A 22,738-nucleotide genomic window follows, 5' to 3' on the forward strand; every position below is an offset into this window, starting at 1 on the left:
TGCTTGTTTGTTCTTCTCTTTCACTTTTTCCTGGGCATGTAATCTCTCTCCCACATGGACTGGTCTTCTTGCTATCATATCTAAGGACATGAACATTCTTTTTCTTCTTTGTCCTTGCTCACACGACTCCAGAACCTAGAAAGTCCTTACTAACTATTCTGACACTCTCATCATTGTCTCTGCTGTCTGACTGCTTGTCTAGTCTGAATCATACCGGTGATAGCATTCAATTATGCAAATGCCATTTATTGCTAATTGTTTCAAATGTTGTCTTAGCTTCCTCAAATTAAGCACTGTTCCTGTATTCCCAGACCGTGCCTAATACAATATAATTGGATACTACAAAATACAACTTGATCCATTTTTTTTAATAACCTATGTACTGCACTAACAATTTGAATTAAGATCTTGGCAGAGGACTTCACTTCATTCAGAAAGATTCTGTAGAAGATCATGATAAAGTTCAAGCAATTGAAAAAGAAAAAAAAATGGGTGGGGGCACTTGGGTGGCTCAGTCAGTTGAGCATCTGACTCAATTTTGGCTCAGGTCATGACCTCAGGGTCCTGGGATTGAGCCCCGCATTGGGCTCTGCACTCAGCAGGGAGTCTGCTTGAGGATTCCCTCTCTCCCTCTACCCCCACTCATGCTGTTTCTCTATTTCTCTAAAATAAAAATCTTTTTTTTTTTTTTTTTAAAGTTGAAGCAAGTGGTGTGTGGTAAAGCCTAACTCAACAAATATGTCTAGGATTTCCTTTCTCTATTTTGGGTACAGAAATCTTAGAGTTTCCTATGGATTCATCTCAAGAATTACCTGCTTTGGACCTAATTCTTCAAACATCCTTGTCCCACTGTCTTTGGCAAATAAATTTACCAGTGCTTCAGGCCTAAGAAATATATTTTTTTCCGTTGGAGTAGTATGGGTGGAGTTATGAAGGGACTCCACAATGTGAATGTTCTGGAATTTAGTAGGACTTTGGTTCAGATTCCAGTTTTTTCTACCCATTTCTTTTTTAAAAAAGTTAATGTATTTTAAGAAATGCTAGATATTAGGGATTTAGGGATATGTGTAAGCTTCACAAAGGAAGCTCTGCTCAGGTGCTGAGCACGATGTTTTTAATGTGCTCTGTTTTTCTTGCTTGGGTTTTTATAAGTAAACTTGTTGGTTTAGTCTGTTTATTTTGGATGTTTTGTATTACATCCAGCATTCTATGTGCCTTTATTTACAAAGATTTCTATCTATGGTATGTTCTTCCACCTCTTTTTAGTCTCTCCAAATCCTTTTATCCTTGTGGCTTGGTCAGGTTGCCTTCACTGTGAAATATCTCCATGACCAGTTCATCTTCCTGCAACTTCTCCCTTGTCTGAACTTGTAGACAGTTGAATGCTTGTATCACTGACTTTCCTACCCTAGAATTTTGGCCCTTATTTATTTTCTTATAATATCACTTGGTTGCCATGTTGTTTTGTTATTAAACTACAAATGTTCTATCTCTTGTCTCTCCAATGAGACTGTAAGCTCTCCCGGGGCAGATACCTAATTTTATCTTTCTTTGAACTTTCCTCACTATGTGTATACTCATCTTGATTGATTGAATGAGTGGCTCAAGATTCTAGGAGCATAAAAATCTATCAAATGGCTGTCTGTTCTGGAGTAAGAGTTTTGTATGTAGTATATCAAAAAGGCTCAGATAGTGTTGTCAAGATAGGAAAGATTTCTTAGGTCTTCAGTACCTTCTTCAGTGGCCAATTTAAGTTAGACAATTGTCTTCAGTAGATGGTGCTCTGCTATTACTAGGGAAATATCAAAAGGGAACTCCAAAATTTCCCAAGAGACTGGAATGTTTGGACTACTGGGGTCATTAATGTTACCTCTTAGTGTTAAATGTTCATCCTTTAAAAGCCCTAAGAAAAGGCTCCCACATTTGCTTCCGTGACATTTTATTCATGGAAAGGCATGCAGTCAGATGACGGTTATTTTTTCATACATCTGAAGAAGTCTGTGTTTGGGGTTAGTTGGGGAGATTGTGTTTCTGCTTGAATTAAATTTCTTATTTCAAAAATGAGGGAAAGTTCCATATTCCAAAGGAAAATTTTATAATTTTACTTTAATACCTCAGTTTCTTATAAATTCCTGAATCAGTGTTCTACAGTTTTGGCAATAAATTCTTGCAAATAAAAGAGACTCTAATTAAAACTTTCCAGAAAACGCCAAGTCTCTCTCTGGGTTTGGTAAACTCTAGAATTTTAATGGAAATTTTAATTCTTGAAAAGTAAGCCCTGTTTTTAAAGAGGTGGATAATTAAATAGCTAGGATGGAAACTGCACTTCATTAAAATGTTTTGTGGATATTGCCCTTCTCAGCTTTGCTAGACCTTTCCAGTGCTGCTAATCTTGATCTCTGGCTGAGTTCTGTCCTGGCCTATAAATGTGTTTGTTCCATACAGTTTGTGTGTTGGTTCATTCCTTAATTTAGCAAGTATTTATTAAGTGTCTACTTATCTTAAACACCCTTAGCCATAGATGTGCTCATACCATTAAACATGCCATGAGAAATCAGCTTGAAAACTTCTAGGGGGCTTGATATATGGCAGAAATATCAAATTCACTTAAGTTCAGTATATGCTCGAAGAATTTGCTTTCTTTTGTCAACAACATGCCTGCCTTAAAAAAAAAAAAATGCAACACAGTGACTTCCTTAAAGATAAAATGTGGGTCTCATGCATCCTTGCATTTCAAATGCCTTCTATGGATAAGCAGTCAGTATCTATGTGTTGAACAAATAAGTAGATAACCAACATGCAATGTGTTTTTACTTTTTACTTAAAAAATTGTAAGAACCTTTAACATGAGATCTACCATCTTTTAAAATTTTAAATGTGCAATACAGTATTGCTAATTATAGCCACAGTGTTGTACAGCAGGTCTCTAGAACTTGTGTGACCACAACTTCATACCCATTGAACAGCAACTCCCCATTTCCCCCCTCCTCTCACCCCTCACAACCACCATTCTACTCTGTTTCTAGGAGTTTATCCCAGATATCTCCTGTAAGAAGAATCATGCAGCATTTGGCCTCTGTGACTGTCTTATTTCATTTAGCATAATCTCCAGGTTCACCCATGCTGTCACATGTGGGCAGGATTTCCTTTTTTAAGGTCGGAGTGTTATTCCACTTTATGTATATACCACATGTTCTTGATCACTTATCCATCAGTGGACATTAAAGTTGTTTCTCTTCCTTGGCTTTTGTGAACGTGGAAATGCAGCTTTTTCTTTGAGATCCTGATTTCAGTTCTTTTGGGTACATACCCAGAAGTGGGAGTGCTGGGTCCTGTGGTAGTTCTGATTTTAATTTCTCTGCAGAGTTGCCATACTGTTTTCCACAGCAGCTGTGCCATTTTCCATTTCTACCAGCTGTGTACGAGGGCTCCGATTTCTCCACATCTTTGCCAACGCTTGTTATTTTTTTTGTTTTTTGGTATTGTTTAACAGCTATTCTAACAGGTGTGAGGTGATAACTCCTTGTGGTTTTGTTATCCCCAATGATAAAAAATGTTGAACATCTTCTCATAGGTCTGTTTACCATTTGTATGTCTTTTCGGAGAAGTGTCTAGTCAAGTCCTCTGTCCATTTTTTAATTGGGTTATTCAGAGATCATATTTTCCCCATTGTGTATCCTTGGCAGCCTGTGGAAGATCAGTTGACTGTAAACGTGTGGGTTTAATTTTTGGCTCTGTATTCTGTTCCATTGGTCTGTATGTCTGTTTTAATGTCAGAACTGTATTGTTTTAACAAGTGTAACTTTGTAATACATCTTAAAATCAGGAAGTGTGATGTATATAAAAGCATCAGAATAGAAAAGGAAGAAGTAAACTTATCTCTGCTTGTAGATGGCATGATTTATAGAAGATCTTAAAGGTGCCACAAAAAACTGTTCAAACTAATAAATGGCTTCAGTAAGGTTGCAGGATGCAAAATCAGCATATAAAAATCAGTTGCATTTCTATACACTTATAATTAACTATCCAAAAAGGAAACCAAAAACAATCCCAGTTGCAATAGAACCAAAAAGAATAAAGTACTTTAGGAACAAACTTAACAAAGGAGGTGAAAGACTTGTATACCGAGAACTAGACCATTAGCATGGAAGACAAAGAAAAATGAAAGAATGATGTATGAGAGATTGAAGGAAATTAAAGAAGTTAAAATGAATGGAAAGACACCCCATGTTCTAGGATTGGAAGACTTAATATTGTTAAATGTCCATACTATCCAAAGTGATCTACAGATTCACCACAATCCCTATCAAATCCCAATGACCTTTTTTACAGAAATAGAAAAAAACACCTTAAAATTAATATCGTTACCCTCCCCCCCCCACATGTATCCCCAAGTACCCTAAGCGATCTTGCTAGAGGCATTGCAATGTGTAAGTTTTTAATAGAGAATGTACTAGAGAAATGCATTTGAAAAAATAAGGATTTGGACAATGTAAAAACATGATTAGAAACGGTGTTTATTATATTGAAAATGAACAAAATTTTGGAAGATAGCTTCTTTAGTATTAGTCCATGGAACACTAAGCACTCTTTTAGAAACACTTGGTTTAGACCATTAAATATATTTTTCCAAGAAGCTGTCTTCCATAATTTTGTTCATGAGAAATAATTGGTTAAAGAAAGTTAAAGCAGTTTCTTTGTTGCAGGACTTGTCTGAACCTTTAATATGCATGATGGACATCCAAGAACGATAGTGTGTAGCATATCTCAAACATATGTGACCGTGACCTCCCACTAATAGAGAACATTTCTCAGTACTGATGTTTCTGCAAAACATACTTCAGAAAGTGCCATTTTAGAACAATGATATTCCAGTTATGTTCTGTGAAGTCCCAGGACCCTGCAGAGGTGCTTGGAGACTGCCACAGAGAAGGGGAAGGAAGATAGGAGTGCAGGATCCCAATGTAGATGATCAGTTTTATCAGTTTATAGATTTGAATTCTATGTGACATTTTATATAGACTCGTATAAAATGTTGGCAAATCACTGTTCTGAGAGCTAGGGAAATTAATGTTTTTTCTTTTCTTTTTTAAAAATAAATGGTGCAATTTCTAAATATAACTTGAAAGTAGCTGTAACATTCTTTATGCAATAACAGATTTCAAGAACGTGTGCTCTGGCAGCGCGACTTAGGATGCGACTTGGGCACACGAAAGCAAGGTTGCATACAGCTCACGTGCATCCCCACAAACACCACGGAGCTGTGGACTTGATGTGCTACACTCCCGACTGCCTTTTCTTCAAGTCCTTTCCTCTCAACTCGCCATGTTTTGCCTCTGAGCTTTCTTTGTGTTGTTTCTAACATATTAAATTGTTATGAAATACTTTGGTCGTATGAACATATAAAGGTTAAGGATGAATAGTTTTTATTAAATACTGCATGCATGTAAAAGGTATGAAGATAAAAATGTAAAAAGCATAATATAATTAACCCCCGTCTATCCACCGCTGTGTTGAAACCCTCTGTGTGCTTTTGCTAAATACCAGATGTCCTCTACCACCTCCTTTTCTGAATTTGGGGTTTATCATTTGTATGTATTTTCTTTAAGTTTTATTTTGTAAGTATGTATACCTAAACAATGTGGTGTTCTTTTTGCATGTTTTTACCCTCATGTAAAGTTGTCTTTATGGATCAGTAGCAACTGTTTTTTTTTAAAGATTTTATTTATTTGACAGAGAGATAGAGAGCACAAGTAGGCAGAGTGGCAGGCAGAGGGAGAGGGAGAAGCAGGCTCTCCGTTGAGCAGGGAGCCGGACGTGGGGCTCGATCCCAGGACTCCGGGATCATGACCTGAGCTGAAGGCAGCCGCTTAACCGACTGAGCCACCCAGGCACCCTGCAACTGTCTTTATCCACTCAACATTGTGTTTGTGAAATTTACCCATGTTGATACGGTAACTAGTTCCTTTATCTTCCTGCTATTGAGTATTGCCTTATTTGGTTATGCCATCCCTTACTTTTAGTCTACTCTTGATGAATATTTAGATTGTTTTCCATTTTTGGGGGGCAATTAAAAATGAGGGTGCTGTTAAAATCTTAAACTTTTCCTGTGCACACCTGCAAAAGTTTCTTTATTGAGAAGTGGAATTGATGGGTATTAGGATGGTCACATGTTCAACTTGACTAAATTGCTTCTCAAGTGATGATGTCAATTTATATGCTCCCCAAGAGTTCCTAAGATTTCTCTTGACAGTGCATCCTTGCCCACATGCAGAATGGTAAGGTTTTGGCCAGTCAGACAGGTGGGAAATATTTCAATATTTTAATTTGCATTTCACTGTTTACTAGTGATGTTATATAGCTTTTTATGTGGTTTTTGGCCTTTTGAATATCTTACTCTTTGAAATGCCTCTTCATCTCTTTTGCTCCCCTGAAATCCTTCATGTTTTTCATGGCCTTTTTCTTTTTTATCGCAAGTTGTCATGGCATTTTATTTTTTCTTTTCAACATCCTGTTCAGCTTCTGTGGCCCTTTTTGCCCAGATGCCAAAAAAAAATCTTTGGGTCCCTTCTGGAATCTGACAGGGTTATTTTGTGGCTCACTATGAGAAAATTCATCCTATCCTAATCACACGCAAACGGGTTGAAGGAGAAGAGTGTGGTTTTGGCCTGTAGCCCTGTGTGACGTCTTCAATAACCCGTCACCTCTCAGAAGGCTGGCTTGAGGTGATGGTGGCACAGGGGACAGGAACGTACCCTGTCAGGACTCAAACCAAGGTGAGCTGCTTCAATCTCCAGGATAAAACTGGAGATTTAACGAAACTCTACACTTCAGCCTAGCACTTTTCATCTGAAAACCTCAAGGCATTCAGGAAACACTAATTAATTAAGCTTTATAACAGCCCTGTGAAATAGGTAAGGCTATTCAGGAACGTATCTCTAGGGAAACAACATGGCAGCATGTTTAGCAACATGCAAGAATACTAAGTGGCAGGCAGTAAGGAACTACAGAACTGCAATGAAAAAATGATAAGAGTACTTGGACGTGGGGTTCTGGTGTGGAATTTGGCCTGGATCCTGACACGGACGGCTCTAGTGTTAGCAGGAGGCTGGTCCAGGCAGCGAGTGCTGCTGGGAGCCCAGGTGGGCCTGGACCGTTTGAATCTAAGTGCAGTACCGCAGTGGACTCTTAGATAAGATCACGTTAGGTTGCTTATTTCATAACATTAGCTACTGCTGCTCATGACTCAAAGTTTGCTTCTTTGAGGAGGGAACAGAGCTAATGTAGAAAAAAAATCAGTAAAATATGTACCCTTCTGAGTGAAAATTTCTATTTTTGATAATCAAGAGATTGCCCCTGGGTTTCTTTTTTTATCAAGACAATCTGGGGGAAGGGGAAGCCAATTAGAAAAAAATCACATCAACAATGCCAGTGTTTAGGAATTTGGAGGAAAAAATTTAAATGTTCAAAAGTTGAAAATTTAAATAGATCTGTATAGTAAAGAAAAAGTAAAGTTAGGAGGATGATCTAAATGTCTTTTGTCTTTCTAGAAATTTTTCACTTTAAGATCCTGAGTTATTCTTTATGTCCAGAAAGAATAAAAGCTATGAGCTTAAATTAAAATGAGTTTGGTGGGTCCCAGAGAATTACTAGCTCTCAGTGTTATGGGAGAATAAAATGAACATTTATTGAGTATTTCTACTTTGTGCCAAGTACTTTACATATGTTAATCACCTTTAAACTTCATATATATTTCCCATACAATTAATAAATTAACCTTACAGAAAGGCATAAAAATGAAAGTAAAATATTTCCTCTCTCCTCATCTGTTCTTTTGTATCCAGAAAAGTTTTATGCATACACCTGTATGTGTAGAAATATGTGTGTATATGTGTGTGTGTATATATATATATATGTGGTGTATGCTACATATGTTTGCATGTATATGGGTATATAGTATGTATACTTTTTAATATGCATGTAACTTACACAAATGGGATCATACTGTGCATACCACTGTCTATGTAACTTTTAAAATGTAATAATATATACAGGAGCTTTTTCCACTTATAGAGCAATCTCATTTTTTCTATTGGCTGCATGGTATTACATTGTATGAATGTACCAGAGTATATTAGCTTGGTTTCTGTTGATGGACATTTAGATTTTTTCCTGTTTTTGTAACGACCAACATTTATAAAGATGTATCTGTATCTCGGCATATATTTTTGAATATACATATTCATAGAAAAATTTCTAACAAGGCAGTGGCTGGGTTAAAATATATGAATGTTTAGAAATTTGACAGACAGCCAAATTACTATCTAAAAATACTAGGTAAATTTATACGTAAGTACAAATTTGGTGGAGTAGTGGAAGTTCCAGCAGGAACTTTAATAAGTTTCTCTTTCCACACAGTATTACCAACTCTAGGTATTGTGATTTTTAACTTTTTGCCAGATAAGTGAAATATGACATCTCATTATTTTGATTTATATTTCTTTGAATTTAAGAAGTTGAACACAGTTTCATGTTTATAGGACCTTTGTCTTAGTTTTCTTAGGAACTATCTATTGAGAGACTTTGACTATTCTCTATTGTATTGTCCTTTAAAAAATTGATTTAAGGTCTTCTAAATTAGGAAATAAGGTTTTGGCATTCATATTGCACATATTTTCCCAGGTATTTTGTCTCTTGGCTTTACTTACACATTTTTTTGTACAGCTATTTTGTATCTGTGGACAGTTTTTCATTTTTTATTGCTTCTAGTTTTTGTCTTGTTTACAAAGATCTTTCCAATTCCAGGTTTATATGTGAAGTTGCCCATGTTCTAGTGCTTTCACAGCTTTTATTTTCGCAGTGTTTTGATTCCTCTGGATTTTTTTTTTTTTTTAAATAAGAAGTGCTATAGTGTTGGGCTATACTTTGAAGCCGACTGAACAAATCGGGGCTATGGGAGGTGGGCTTTGTGGTAACAAGAGGATGAGGGGACCCCTCGTTCCTGAGAGGTGATGTGATGGGCTTGTCTGAATAATTTTGCTGGCTGGCAGGAAAATTAAAGCAGTTAGGTTGAGGACCAGGGGGAATGTACCTGGTCCTGCTCATAGGGAAACTAGTCAGGTGGGGAGCTTTCCCACTGGATGAGGGACAAACCTGGTGAAAGCAGGGGAGCTTAAGCCTTTGGAGCCATCAGGCTCCAAGATGTCAAGGCAGCACGTGAAATATCAGGCCTTACACTATAGTCTTCCAATTTCAATATTTTAGTTCATTAAAACATCTTCATTTTATTTATTGATTACCTTTAAAATGGGAACATGTTAAGTTTTTGCTTATTAAGTTATTCTCTGAAAAAGTACCACTTTTCTTAAACCCTGTGCTTCTAAGTAAGATTTTGCTTTGAAAAGAGTTTTGTACAGGCTTGGAAACCAAAGAACTTCCCTCTGCTGTTTCTGATAGGTCACAAAAACTGCTCCATTCTTGAAGATAATTAAGAGGGGATAAACAACAAATGATGAAGCATATGTAGAAGATACAGTTCATAAATTCCAGGCTCTTTAACTATAAAGATATTCTTTTTTCCTTTGTAATTATAAGTATTTTGGAGGAGAGACACTTTGAAACTAAGTAAATATTTCATTCCTCCTCAAACTTAGTTTATTCACTTACTATATTCATATGGACTCATAGTTTTCTATATACTTTAATAGGTTATAGTTCATTAATATCTTAATTTTAATGACCACATTGTCCCCGGTTAAGTCAGTGGGAATTCCTTCAAGCAGGTTCTATGGTCAAGGATATGGATGGGTTAGAATCTCTCATCTTGCTGCCTATTCGTCATTCCATTTTTCCAATTCTCTGCCTTTGTTTGGATCAACTATTTTTATAATTTTATTTTATTCCCTTTATTGACTTTTGATCTATATATTTTTTTCAGTGGTTATTTAAGGCTTATGGTATCCACCTTGGCTTATCACAATCTATTTTAAAGTAATCTAGTACTTCATGTATCTTATAAGAACCATTAAGCGTATACTTCTATTTCGACTCTCCTGGCATTTGGACTTTCATTGTTATACATCCTATTACTGTATTTGTTATGAAGTCCACAATACAGTGTAAATACAGCTTTAAAATGTCTTTTGTATTTTAAGTGATTAAAAAAAATAAAATACTGTGTTACATTTACCCACACTTATTTACCGCTTCTTGTGTTCTTCATTGCTTGGTGTAGATTTGTCTAGATTTCCATCTGTAATCTTTTTTTCTTTTGCCTGAATGACTTCCTTTAATAGTTCTTGCAGTGCAGGTCTGCTGCTGATGAATTATTTCAGTTTTTTTATATCTGAAAAAGTCATTATTTCAGGATCATTTTTGAAACCTATTTTTTCTTAGAACAGAATTCTGGATTTAAAGGTAGTTTTACTTTCAGAACTTTGAAGCTATTGCTACATTGTCTTCTGGCTTGCATTGTTTCTGATAAGAAGTCTGCCGTCATTGTTATGATTGTTTCTGTAACTTGTCTTTTTTATGACTACTTTCCAGATTTTCTTTTTGTTGGTTTTAAATAGTTTCATGTTAGTATGTCTTTGTATAATTTTATTCAAGTTTCTTGGAGTCAGTTGAGCTTCTTTGATCTCTGGGTATATAGCTTTCATCAACTTAGAAAATATTCAACCATTATTTTTCAAATACTTTGTCCCTATGTTTCATTCTCTTTAGGAACTCCAATTACTGATAAAAGAGGTCACTTGGAATTTTTTTTTTTTTTTAATTTATGCTTTCTTGGCAGATAATTTCTTTTGAATGATTTCAAGTTCACTCATTTTTTTTTTCTCTGCAATGTGTAGATTATTCTTATCCTGTGCACTTTTCATCTCAGACTGTAGTTTTTATTTTTAGAAATCTAATAGGTTTTTAAAAATATTTATCATATCTCTGGTTAACATGTTCATTCTTTTTCTAGCTTCCTGAACACATGAAATGCAGTTACAGTAACTGTTTTAATGTCCTTGTCTACTAATTCTATCATCTGTGTCATTTCTTGGCTGGTTTTGATTGGCTGCTTCTGCTCATCATGGGCCATGTTTTTCCTGCTCTTTGAATGCCTACTAATTTTTGATTTGATGATCTTATGATTATACCTTCTGGTGTGCTGAATATTTTTGTGTTCTTATAATACATCATGCCTTGCTTTTAATCTTTGTTAAGCATGACCAGAACAATGTTTATTCAGCGGTACTTCTTTGGCCGTTCTTTAAGGGTGTAGTCTCAGTCCTGGTAGGAAGGAGGGCACTTGCTCTGGCCACTTATTGTCTGCAAAGCTTCTGATGGATTCCCCTTGCCTTGAATTTACCTTGGTGTTATCAGGGGGGGTCACATTTGATCTGGAGGAGGAATGAATCCACCTGGGCCACCTTCTGTTGCTAAGTGGGAGATTGGAAAACACCAGGCTTAGGTCTCTATTTGGGAGAGAGTAGGAGGACATAAGATGCTTTGTCCTCATGTTCTTCCAGTTATAGGTTTCCCTAACAAGTGTTCACCTTTCTCTTTCCACCTTTCAGAATTCTACTTTGGTTGCCTCTTATATTATTACTAGGGTTGTACTTTGTGGAGTGGGGGTGGGGGAGGGTGTCTATGATCTTTAGTTAGGATCAGAAGTCTCAAGATTTGCCTTTTTTTTTGTAAATAGGAAATTATTTTTCATGGCAAAAAACACATGCTGTAAAATTGACCATTTTAATCTTTAAGTGTACAGTTCAGTGGCATATTAAGTACATTCATACATTATGTATCTATCTCCAGAATGTTTCCATCTTCCAGACTGAAATCTTGTACCCATTGAATGCTAACTCCCCATTTCCCTCTTTTCTCCCAGGCTCTGGTAATTAATTATACCTCCTGTCTCTATGAATTTGACTACTCTAGGTATCTCATATAAGTGGAATCCTACAGTATTTGTCTTTTTGTGACTGGCTTATTTAACTTAGCATAATGTCCTCTGGCTCATCCATGTCATAGCATGTGTCATAATTTCCTTGCTTTTTAAGGCTTCTTTTTTAAATGGTAATTTCCCTGTGTATGGAAGCCTATCTAGGCTGATATTTTTCCTTTCCATTGTTTGCTGATCTTCAGAGACAACTCTGTCATGGTCAGAACCACAACCTGCCAACTAATTGCTTCTTAAACCAAACTTTTTAAACCAATTCTCTTGCTTTTCATCAATCCTCCCATCATTTAATTGGGACATATGTGGTTCTTTCAATTCCTAAACCTAGTTAGGTTTGAGCCAGTTTACCTCTTTTTGATGTCATCTATGACAGGGGTTAAGATTGTAGTTTTTCTCTGCTTTGATAAACTAGTCACCACATATCCATCTTTCCATTTTTCAGAAAAGCAGTAAATTTTGAGTTGTCATTTCCTCTCCTGTTCTTTGTGGAGAATCAGATTCCAATCTGAGGTGTTTAACCAAAAGCCACCCATTTAGTACTCTACTGGTATCTGGTGCAAAACGTTATTACACACGTAGGGGTAAAACTTACAAAAATAATTCAGCCAATTTAATGTAGGAATGTGTCAAAAGAACATCAAGATCAAGTTATTTTAGGAATGAAGTTGAACAAAATGAAATTTATCCATGTAATCACAAATTAAAAGAGCAAAATTACCTGATTAAATAAATAGATGCTGAGGGGCACCTGGTAAAATTTAGCAGCCATTCTTTTTTTTTTTTTTTTTTTAAAGATTTTATTTATTTATTTGACAGAGAGAGACACAGCGAGAGAGGGAACAAAGTGGGGGCAGTGGGAGAGGGAGAAGGAGGCTTCCCGCAGAGCAGGGAGCCCGATGCGGGGCTCGATCCCAGGACCCTGGGATCATGACCTGAGCCGAAGGCAGACACTTAACGACTGAGCCACCCAGGCGCCCCTTAGCAGCCATTCTTAATAAAAACTAAGCAAAATAGGAATAGATGGGGACAACTTAAACATTATAAAGACTAACAAAACTCTGTATCAGAGAATCAGCAAACTATGGCTTGTGAGCCAAACATACCTTGCCACCCATTTTTATAAATAAAGTTTCATTGGACCACAGCTATGCTCATTCATCAATGTATTGTCTGCTTATCATCCTTGTGATATGATAGTGGAGTAATTGTGGCAAGAACCATATAGACCATGAAGTCTAAAATATTTACTATCTGGCCTTCTTATAGAAAGTTTGCTGACCCCTATACTAGAGAGTTAAATGATGAAGTTATTCCTAGCAAAATGTAGGAATAATTCAGGGATGTGCTTTATTCCAAATATGATCCATTCTGTCCTCCATTTATCAGGAAAGGTGATTTTTTTTTTTTTTAAGATTTTACTTATTTGAGAGAGAGAGAGCGTGCACAAGTTGGGAGGAGAGGGAGAAGCAGACTCCCCGCTAGCAGGGGAGCCCAATGTGGGACTCGATCCCAGGACCCTGAGATCATAACCTGAGCCGAAGGCACATGCTTAACTGACTGAGCCACTCAGGTGCCCCAGGAAAGGTGATCTTCTTAAATATAAATCTGATCAGGTAATTTTCTTGATGAGATTCTTTGATGTTTTTCCTATCATAGTTGGGGAAAAGAATCTAAATTCCTTACTGTGACCTGCAAGCAAGGTCATGTAGGCCTATCCTTTGGAGGCCTTTCCAACCCACTGTCAACTCTTCCTCTCCTTCACTTTGCTTCAGTTCCACTGATGGTCTTTTAGGTCATGAAGACTCCCATTCTTTCCTATCTTAGGGCTTGCACACACTTTTCTCACTCCCTGAAATTTTGTGCCCCTGTCTTCTCCTGGTGAGTTCCTCAGGTTCTAGTAGGTCCCACTTCAATGTCATTATCTCAGAGATCTTGCCTTTCTTTGTCATTTTCTGTCTCTAGATCTTATTTCTTTTCTTTACAGTACTTGTTACAATTTGCAGTTGTTTTACTTGTCTGTTGACTTGTTTTGTTTTGTTTTCCCTTCTAGAATATAAGTTCTATGAGGGCAGAAATTTAGTCATTCTGGGTCCTTGCTCTTTCTATTTGTTAAATAGATGAAGATACAAGTTTAGTAACTTTTCCAACCATAATCAGTAAAATGTGGCTGGGATTTAAATTCATGCCTGCAGAATGATCTCCACTCTACTGTTCATTGCCATGCAAAGTCTATCCATGTAGTCATCCATTTTTTTGATTCATTAGATAAGCATTTATTGAGCACATGCTAAGCGTCATGCTTTAGGGGTGGGGGTTATGGAGACACAAGTGGAAGGCTGTGAGACTTAAAGAAGCTCACAGCCTGGCAGGAGACCTAATCAATCAACAGCTGGTTACAGTGGAGCCTGATAACCTCTATAATAAAGGACTAAAGAGGAGGGAACCCTCATTGGCTTCTGAAGAGTAAGGAACGAAGGTAGAGCTGGAGTTTGAAGGCATACCTTGTATGTATTATGTATTATATTACAACCTAATGTAATGCCAGGATACTTGAGACACTAGTAAAGTTTGGTTATTGTACTTAGGAATAGGAGAACCAGAAAATTGTGGGAATGAGGGTGTGTGGAAACAAGTTCTAAGAAGCAAGAGTAGCATAGGAAAAAGAATGGAGATGAGCTAGAATATGGTCCATTTGAGGAAATGCAGAGACAAGCTTGGGAGAGATAGATGGGGTATACTGGGGAGTGGCGGGAGATGAAATTAGGGCACAGGGGTAGATGATGAAGTACATTACATACTGAACATGGAAGGGGAGCCATTGAAGGACAATGGTATGAATTGAATTATTTAGAAGCAACAACTAGAGAAAACATGCTCTCTTTCTGTTGTCCTATTTGGGTAAGAGTTTTGCCAGAAGATTTGATGCATCCTTAAATCAAACTTCTTTTGAAAAGTGTAGGCTTCTATAGTGCTGATTTTGCAATTTTTTTCCTGAGAGAAATTTACTTCAGTGCCTGGCAGTCGTATGCTGTTTACATTCTTAACCACTTTTAAAATACCTCAGAAACTCTGGTACACTCTCCTCTGCAGGCCCAGGAAGGAGAATTGACCTGTAACTTGCTTAGTGAAACCCTGCCCCTGCATGATTCCCCCCAGGTAGAGGACTGGGGCATGCAGGGTAAACTACAGGCCTTGAATGTGTCTTTGCCTCCCTCTTTGGAGCCAGAGACAGTCAGGAAATAAATACCTTCTTATGTTGAGTCAAGTTCAAAACAACATGCATGGCACCCAATTTACACCTGTGGGGAAAGAAGAAGCTTCAACTAGAGCTAATTGAATAGCTTTGCCCTTGTAGCAGCCACTTGTGCTTCTGCTAGTGGAAAGAAGGCCCTTGGAGAACCAAGAATCAGGTAGCCTACTTTCCCTGGGAATCCTTGCATTCTGGAGAAGTACAGGATTTAGAAGAATTTTTTTTTTTCCTGTTTTCTGAGCACATGGAGTGTGTGCAAGATGAGCAATCTGTTACTTCTCTGACAGCTGCCGCGGGCCCCTCTGAGGCCTCCTGACAACAAGCTGACAACAGAGAGCAGTCTCTGGGTATAGGCTACTGAAAGGGGGTCCCAAAGTAGAGTACAGGGTCCTATCTTGAAAGAATCCATCATCTGGTGGCTTCACAGATACTCACCTCTGGAGGACTATTCAAGGTAGTGACTAGTGAGTCAGGATAGAACGACCAGACTTGCTGAGGGTCTTTCAGAGAATGGGAAGAGCCAGACAAGGCTTCCCAACAGTGATGAATTAGGAGCAGGACCTTGAGATTAATTTGGGGTTTGACTTGAAGGAGAAGATGTGAGGCCATTCTCGACAGGTGGAAAGCCAGAGAAGTTGACGATAGGTCTTATAGATAGTTCTGGTGATCTATTTAATCCGGTCTCTGCCCTGCTTACAACCTGTCGCTGGTTCCTCATCACCTGTAGGATAAAGTATAAGCCCTTAGCCTGACATATCATCAGCCTCTGCTTACCTCTCCAGCCTCTTCATCCCCCCCCCCCCCCACCCTGTGCCTTGGTCATTACGCCTTAGCAATACCTTCCTCGTACCTCTCTTTGAGTACTCCATGCTATTTCATGCCTTCGTGATTTTGCCATGAATGTGTCCTCTTCCTGGGATGTTCGTTCTTGCCCCCTCAGCCTGATGAAGTCTCTCTCAATCACCAGAGCCCTTCTGAGACCTCACTAGCTGTCCAGGTCACTTAGTGAAGGGAGTCGGGTAAATCCATCGGGTCTGATTCCAGAGCCTTTGCTGTTCACCACGGTTCTGTAGCTGGGTCTTAATTTATAAAAGTGACTGATGATATGGAGAGTCAGTGCCATTGAAAGAAGAGTTTAATCTAACTCACAATTCTTCTGGAAACAAGAGGCATGGCTTGCCACCCAGGGCCACAGAGGAACACTAGGAAGCAGAAGCAGGAACAATGACAGGTTTTGGCCAGGGCCTTTATTGGAGTTTCTGAGGGAAGACAAAGTAGGGCAGGGTAAATAGTTGAGGGTTGGCTAGTTTGCAATAGGGGTGGTCTCTTGCCTGCTACCTGACCCTAGGATGATTGCTTTCTGAGGTATTTAGGCCAGATAAAAGAGCTTTTGTTCCGGACTGGGTAGTTTGCATTCAAAGGCAAGCTCCTGGCTCAGTCCCTTGCTACCTTGAAGAATTGGTTTGCCCTAGGAGGGGCAGTCTGTTCCCAGTCAGAAAGGTTTTTTCAAAGATGTCAAAACATCATAATATACAGGGGAGAAAAAGACTGGTACAACTGATATGCTATCTCTAAGAAAAAAATCCATCATTCACAATTTGTTTTCTGACCACATGAGTTAGTCTCAGTGGATGAGCTGAGTGCTTTGGGAATAAAAGTGCCCTGGGTTCGAATTCCTTCCTGCAACATTACTTTGAGCAAGACCTATTTTACCCGTGGGCTTAATTTTTCTCACTTGTAAAATGACTACATTGATCTTATATATCTACAGAGTATTTTTTTGTTCTATCAATATACTCATTTTTTTCATGGTGTAGGAATATTGGCAATGTTTAGCTGACGGATATAGAATTGTACCCAAGCACCTAAATGAGTGACTTCTACTTGAATGTCAGGGAATTCACTGATGGATTGAATTACTGATGGAATATGGTCTAACATCAAGGTAGGAATTTAAAAACCAAAAACAAGACAGGACTCATCTTTGTAGGAAGTTGGAGGGAAGGAGGGTAAAATGAGAAAGATTCTCTGTGTTGGCCTTGTGACCTGAGGCAGGATTACCCTCTGATTTTCCATCTCCTGCTCTGGGAAATGGGGTCCTAACATAATGTACTCCGTAGGGTTGTTGTGAAGATGAGATGAGGTCATGTGTGTAGAGATTTTTGCATAGTGTCTGGCATATAACATAGCCCAGTGGACACTGGCTGTGGACCGTGGGAGGGTGCCACAGGGACTGGGAGGGGTATGGATCGTTAGTTGAATGCTTCAGAACACCTCAGGCTTTCTTCACTTGCAAATATTCCAGGTACTATTTCTATTTCTGAGTGGTATGCCCTGGAACTCAGAGTCTGCTTTGGGGTTGGGGGGTGGTGATACTGTATGACATCTTGGGTGTAGGCACTGGGATAGCCCAGCAAAATCCTGAATATAAAAGTACAGAAACTAATAGTGGCATTAGCAAGAGGGGCAACAGTAATAATCATGATCGGATCTTTGATCCCAGAGCCTGTTTCTCTGCGATGCCTGACAGTCACCCCTTAAGGAAAGGGGGGTGCCAATAGGATTATTACATGGCCTGAGACATTCTTATGGGTGCAGTAGATAAAGTACCTGCCTGTGATAAAGCAAGTGCTTGTGTGATGTCGTCAGGTGGGCAAGGAATAGCCCTCATGAGCCAGCTGTCAGGGCAACTGGAAGTTTCAGAATGCATTACCCTTGGAGACAGAGGCATTGGCGTCGTCTACTAAACACACATGTAATCTGCCAGGTGTGGTGCATCAATCCTTCACCGTGTTTTCTGAAGTCATCAGATTAGGAAGTGTCTTGTTGGGGCAGGAGGCAGGGGAAATAAGGAACATAGGTATTGTTTTACCTCTATCGATAGTTGAATACTAAGCTGTCCTAGGATCTCTTCTGTGTCCGCATCTGGTTTTCTTTTCACTGGCTCTATAGTTGAGGGAAGGTAATTCCTGTACTACTCCACATGGTATTGCACATTTTGTAATACAGAAAAACACATTTTTTTTTCTAAATGAATAATACCTTTGGAAAGCTTGTAGTACGTATAGGCTAGTTCAAGTGCAATCTTTCACTTTTTACTTATATTTTCCTGATATTCATTAGTCTCCCGCTGTGTATGTATGTGTCCTTTCTTACTTATTGCTTTATTGACTGCATTCAACTTCTATTCTCAAGTAACTGAATTAATAAAGTACCCTATTAGGAAAGGCCCTGAGGAAAATATGAAAATCAGTAAATAAAGCCTCTTCATCCTCAAAAATCTTATAGTGGGGAGACAGGTCACAAAGCTGGAGGGCAGGGAGTGCCTGAGTTAGGCTAATAGCTCTGGAGGCCCCTGTGCAAGGATGGGACGAGGAAGAATGAGGCAAAGATGAAGGTTTTAAGCTTGTGTTGTTGCAAGAACCATGGTGTCATCAGTAGAAAGTGGAGTGCAAGAGGAGGAGCAGATGTGGGGGAATGAGGATAGAAGGAGGATATGGTGAGTGTGATCTAAATATGTCGGGTTTAGATGACCTAGACTTGGATGCTGGCTCAGATGTTCAGCTGCATTGTCACCTCTACTGAAGATGAGTGGATTGCTGCGTTCTCCCTCAAACTTAGGCCACTTCCTCCTCCTTGGATACTTATTCCACAGGGCTTTGTGCTAGACAATGAAAATGGATTTAAAAGGTACAAATGGCATGATCTTTGCTCTTCCAGTGTTCCAGTTGAGTCGGTGGCACCGTTTGTCCTCAACAGTGCGAGCCATTAATAGTGCTGTGGGCAGTGGTGTACAGAAGGGCAGAAGGAGCCATTTGGGGGAGGGGGGACAAACTTGAACCTGAAAGCAGCTATCTATAGAGACTTTTCTGAGAGTCCAAAGATCAGCATGACCCGGATGACCTTCTTGAGGAAGCTATCCGAAAAGACCTCATTCCCCAGTACCAGGTTTATTAAAAATGAATAAAGGCAGTGTAACGAGTCTATGTTTTTACAGTAGTAACCTTACTAAGATATATAGTTAAGGCAGTGTCACTAATTGATTGATTTTTGTCTTTTCATGAGGAAAACTTTTTTTTTTTTTTTTGATCCTGAGTGAAGGGGACTTAAAACCCGACCCCTAGGAATAACCCATCGCTACTGGGGGTGGGCGGTGCCCAGGGAAATCACCCTCCTTCTTGCCTGTCCCTTTTCCACCCACCTTTGTCAGGATGCATCCTGGGTCCTCTGTCTCCTGGAGCCTGCTGGCACTGTATTGAGACCCACCAGTGTCTGACTGCCTGTTACTGCCACCGAGCTTTGTTCTTCTTGGCAGTGGTGACGGTGGCCTTGGAGTCTGCTTATGTGGTTATTGTCCAGGGCTGACTCTGTCCACATGGATATGATTTTAAAGGCCCTGTGTATGAGCTTGAAAATACCTATAACAATAACTTATCCTAACAAGGGAAGTGGCCTGGGCCTATGGAGGAGGTATTGAAAGGAGTCAACTTCCTGTTGGTGATTTATGTGGTCCTAACAATGGGATTGGGGAAAAGTGAGAATTTATTGGAAAGTATTTTCCTTTTGACAAGCCAAACATTTGAGTATTAGGGAAATGTAAGAGAAATTCCAGGGTTAGAAGATCTCACTTTGGGAATAATAGTTGTTCCTTTATTAGAGCATACGCCGGTATCGGATAGTAAGGGTGTCAGGGTAAGGGCTCTACTACCTCATTAAAATAGTGCCATCTAGTGGTCCATATTTCAAATTGTAGCTAGGTGCCCAGAGAGTTGTCACAAACCCTCAGGGGGCTTGGCTTAATTATACGCAAACAATGAATCATGGAACACCACATCAAAAAACTAATGATGTAATGTATGGTGATTAACATAACATAATAATAATAAAAGATCAAGCAGCATTTGTAATGTGCTCATTCATTTATTCATCTATTATTTCACTTAGTTTATTTGTCATTTACTACATGATGGGCATCTTGACGGGTGCTTTGTGGAAAGAGATGAGGAAGACATAAGCCCTGACCTCAAGGTATTCACGGTCTAGTAGGGGAGAAGGAACACTTGTAAATCTGTGGTTGCAGTGCAGTCATAATACTTCTGAGCGAAGTGCAGTGGGGACCCAGGTGACTCAGATGTCACAGGGGTTTCAGGGACATGGCTGGAAAGCCGTTTGTATTGAGGACTTAACTTACAGGGAGGATATCAGGAAGGAAGAGACAAGCTGTTAGAAGGATCATCAACTTGCACCAGGGTTGGATTCCTGATCGTGCCAGACCTCTCTTTTCAGTTTTCCTCTCATCTCTGTGGCCTTACCTGTAAATCAGGAAACTGAATGAGCTTGCTGTTTGCTGCCAAATGGAGCTCTCTCTTTCATGGGCTTGATTCTCCATATCCTAGGATCTAACTGGCTGGACACAAGGTGGTATATTGAAAATCCTGGGCACTTTTTCAGGAATCACTTAATAAACTTAAACTTGTATATGCCTTATCCTTTGCTCATTTATATTTTCCTTTTCTTCTGCCCTGGGAGGCTTCTTGAAGTAAGTCTATTTTTTTTTTTTTTAGATTTTATTTATTTATTTGAGAGAGGGAGAGAAAGAGGGTATGTGTGCACACGCGAGTTGGGAGGGGCAGAGGGAGAGGGAGAGAATCCCAGGCAGACTCTGCACTGAGCACAGAGCCTGACGTGGGGCTGGATTTCATGACCCTGAGATCACGACCCGACCTGAAATCAAGAGTCAGACACTCCACCGACTGTGCCACTCAGACACCCTTCATAGGTCTATTCTTTTTCTTTTTTTTTTTCTCTTTTTCTTCAAAGATTTTATTTATTTATTTGACAGAGAGAGACACAGCGAGAGAGGGAACACAAGCAGGGGGAGTGGGAGAGGGAGAAGCGGGCCTCCTGCCGAGCAGGGAGCCCGATGCGGGGCCCGATCCCAGGACTCTGGGATCATGACCTGAGCCGAAGGCAGACGCTTAACGACTGAGCCACCCAGGCGCCCCCATAGGTCTATTCTTGACGTAACTTTCTCTGTGCAACCTACACGGTTCTTTTTTGGAGGAGCACTCATGCGATCCTGTTGAGGATATCTAATCTTTCTAGCTGCAAGGGTTGTTTTCTCTTAAAACCAGTCCAATAATGTTGACCTACCTACTTTAATTAGTGTTGGTAAAGTGCTTTAATTATGATTTAGTATTTTCTACCATCAAAACACAAGCAAAAAGGCTTGTTACGCCTTTTCTTCACTTGTTTGAAGTTTCACTATGTGGAAATTTCCCCTTATACTGTTTCGGGTAGGGTTTAACACTTAAATTTCTACTTCATTTACTTTTTAACACTATGCTTCTTGAGTAAGTCTTTTCACTTTCCTTTGATCTGGATCTCATGGGTCTCCTTAGGTTTGTCCTCCTTCCTTTCCTTCTGTTTTTTTTCTAGTCTCTTTCCTTATCATGGTGTGGCTTACCTTTATAGTCGTATCTCTTACCTTTACTTTTCTGTCTATCCAAACTCTTTTCAATCTGTTACTTCTCTCTTCTGGATCCTCCTGGTCCACCTTTCTCTCTCTCACTTTTCCATGTGTCTTTCATTACGTTTCTTTTGATGTTTTGATCTTTTAGCTTCTGCCTCTCAGAAGTTCATAAGTAGTTGTTGCTGATGGAGGGCTCTTCGTTGAGTTTGTCCTAGTGAGCACCATAGGAACATCACTCTGCTGGTGTGAGGGAGAGAAGAGATCTGTGAGGAAGAAATAATGAATTCATATCTTCATTCATTGATTTATCAGATGTGGATTGAGAGCCTGCTAGGTTTCGGGCATTGTGCTAAGGGCACAGATACAAGAGACAAGCTGTTACAGATACAAGGACAGATACAAAGAGGATTGAGATTGTCCCTGCTTTCAGGGATCTCATAGTCTAACCAGAAATAAATAGGTCAACAACTCTTATTAATGATACAGTCAGGACAGGGGCTACAATGGAGATAGGTGGAAAGTGTAATGAGCATGCAGAGGCCTAAAGTAATGGTGTACGGAATAGGTGGGAAAGAATTAAAAATGCATGAGGCATTTGGACTTGGACATGAAGAATGATTTGGAGGCTCATTAGAAGTGGTTTGAAATACTGAAAGGTACTCCAGGATGAGAGATGAATTAGGAAGCCTGGAGCCTTAAATGAATATGGTAATCTAGGGAAATGCAGATGGGAGATGCGGGGATATAGTGGCAAGTGATGAGACTGGAGAGATGGGAAAGAGACAGGTTTGTGGAGAGTCTTAACGTTCTGTATAATGGAGCCAGGGAATCATCCTGTAACTATTGGGGAACCATGGGTGGATGGTACTTAAATATCTGGGTTATGTGTAGGTTAAGGGGATGGATAAGAGTAAATGGATTTATTGGACATTAGAGAATTCATATGGACAGAAGGGGGAATTGGATGTGGAAAGTGAAAGGCAGTGGACCTTTAGGAAAGGTCATTGACATTTGCTTTCATTGGCTATTTGCTCCCTAGGATTTCAAATTCTCATGAGTTACATCC

Source organism: Halichoerus grypus, chromosome 5 (assembly GCF_964656455.1).
Source record: "Halichoerus grypus chromosome 5, mHalGry1.hap1.1, whole genome shotgun sequence".
NCBI classification, from domain to species: Eukaryota; Metazoa; Chordata; class Mammalia; order Carnivora; family Phocidae; genus Halichoerus; species Halichoerus grypus.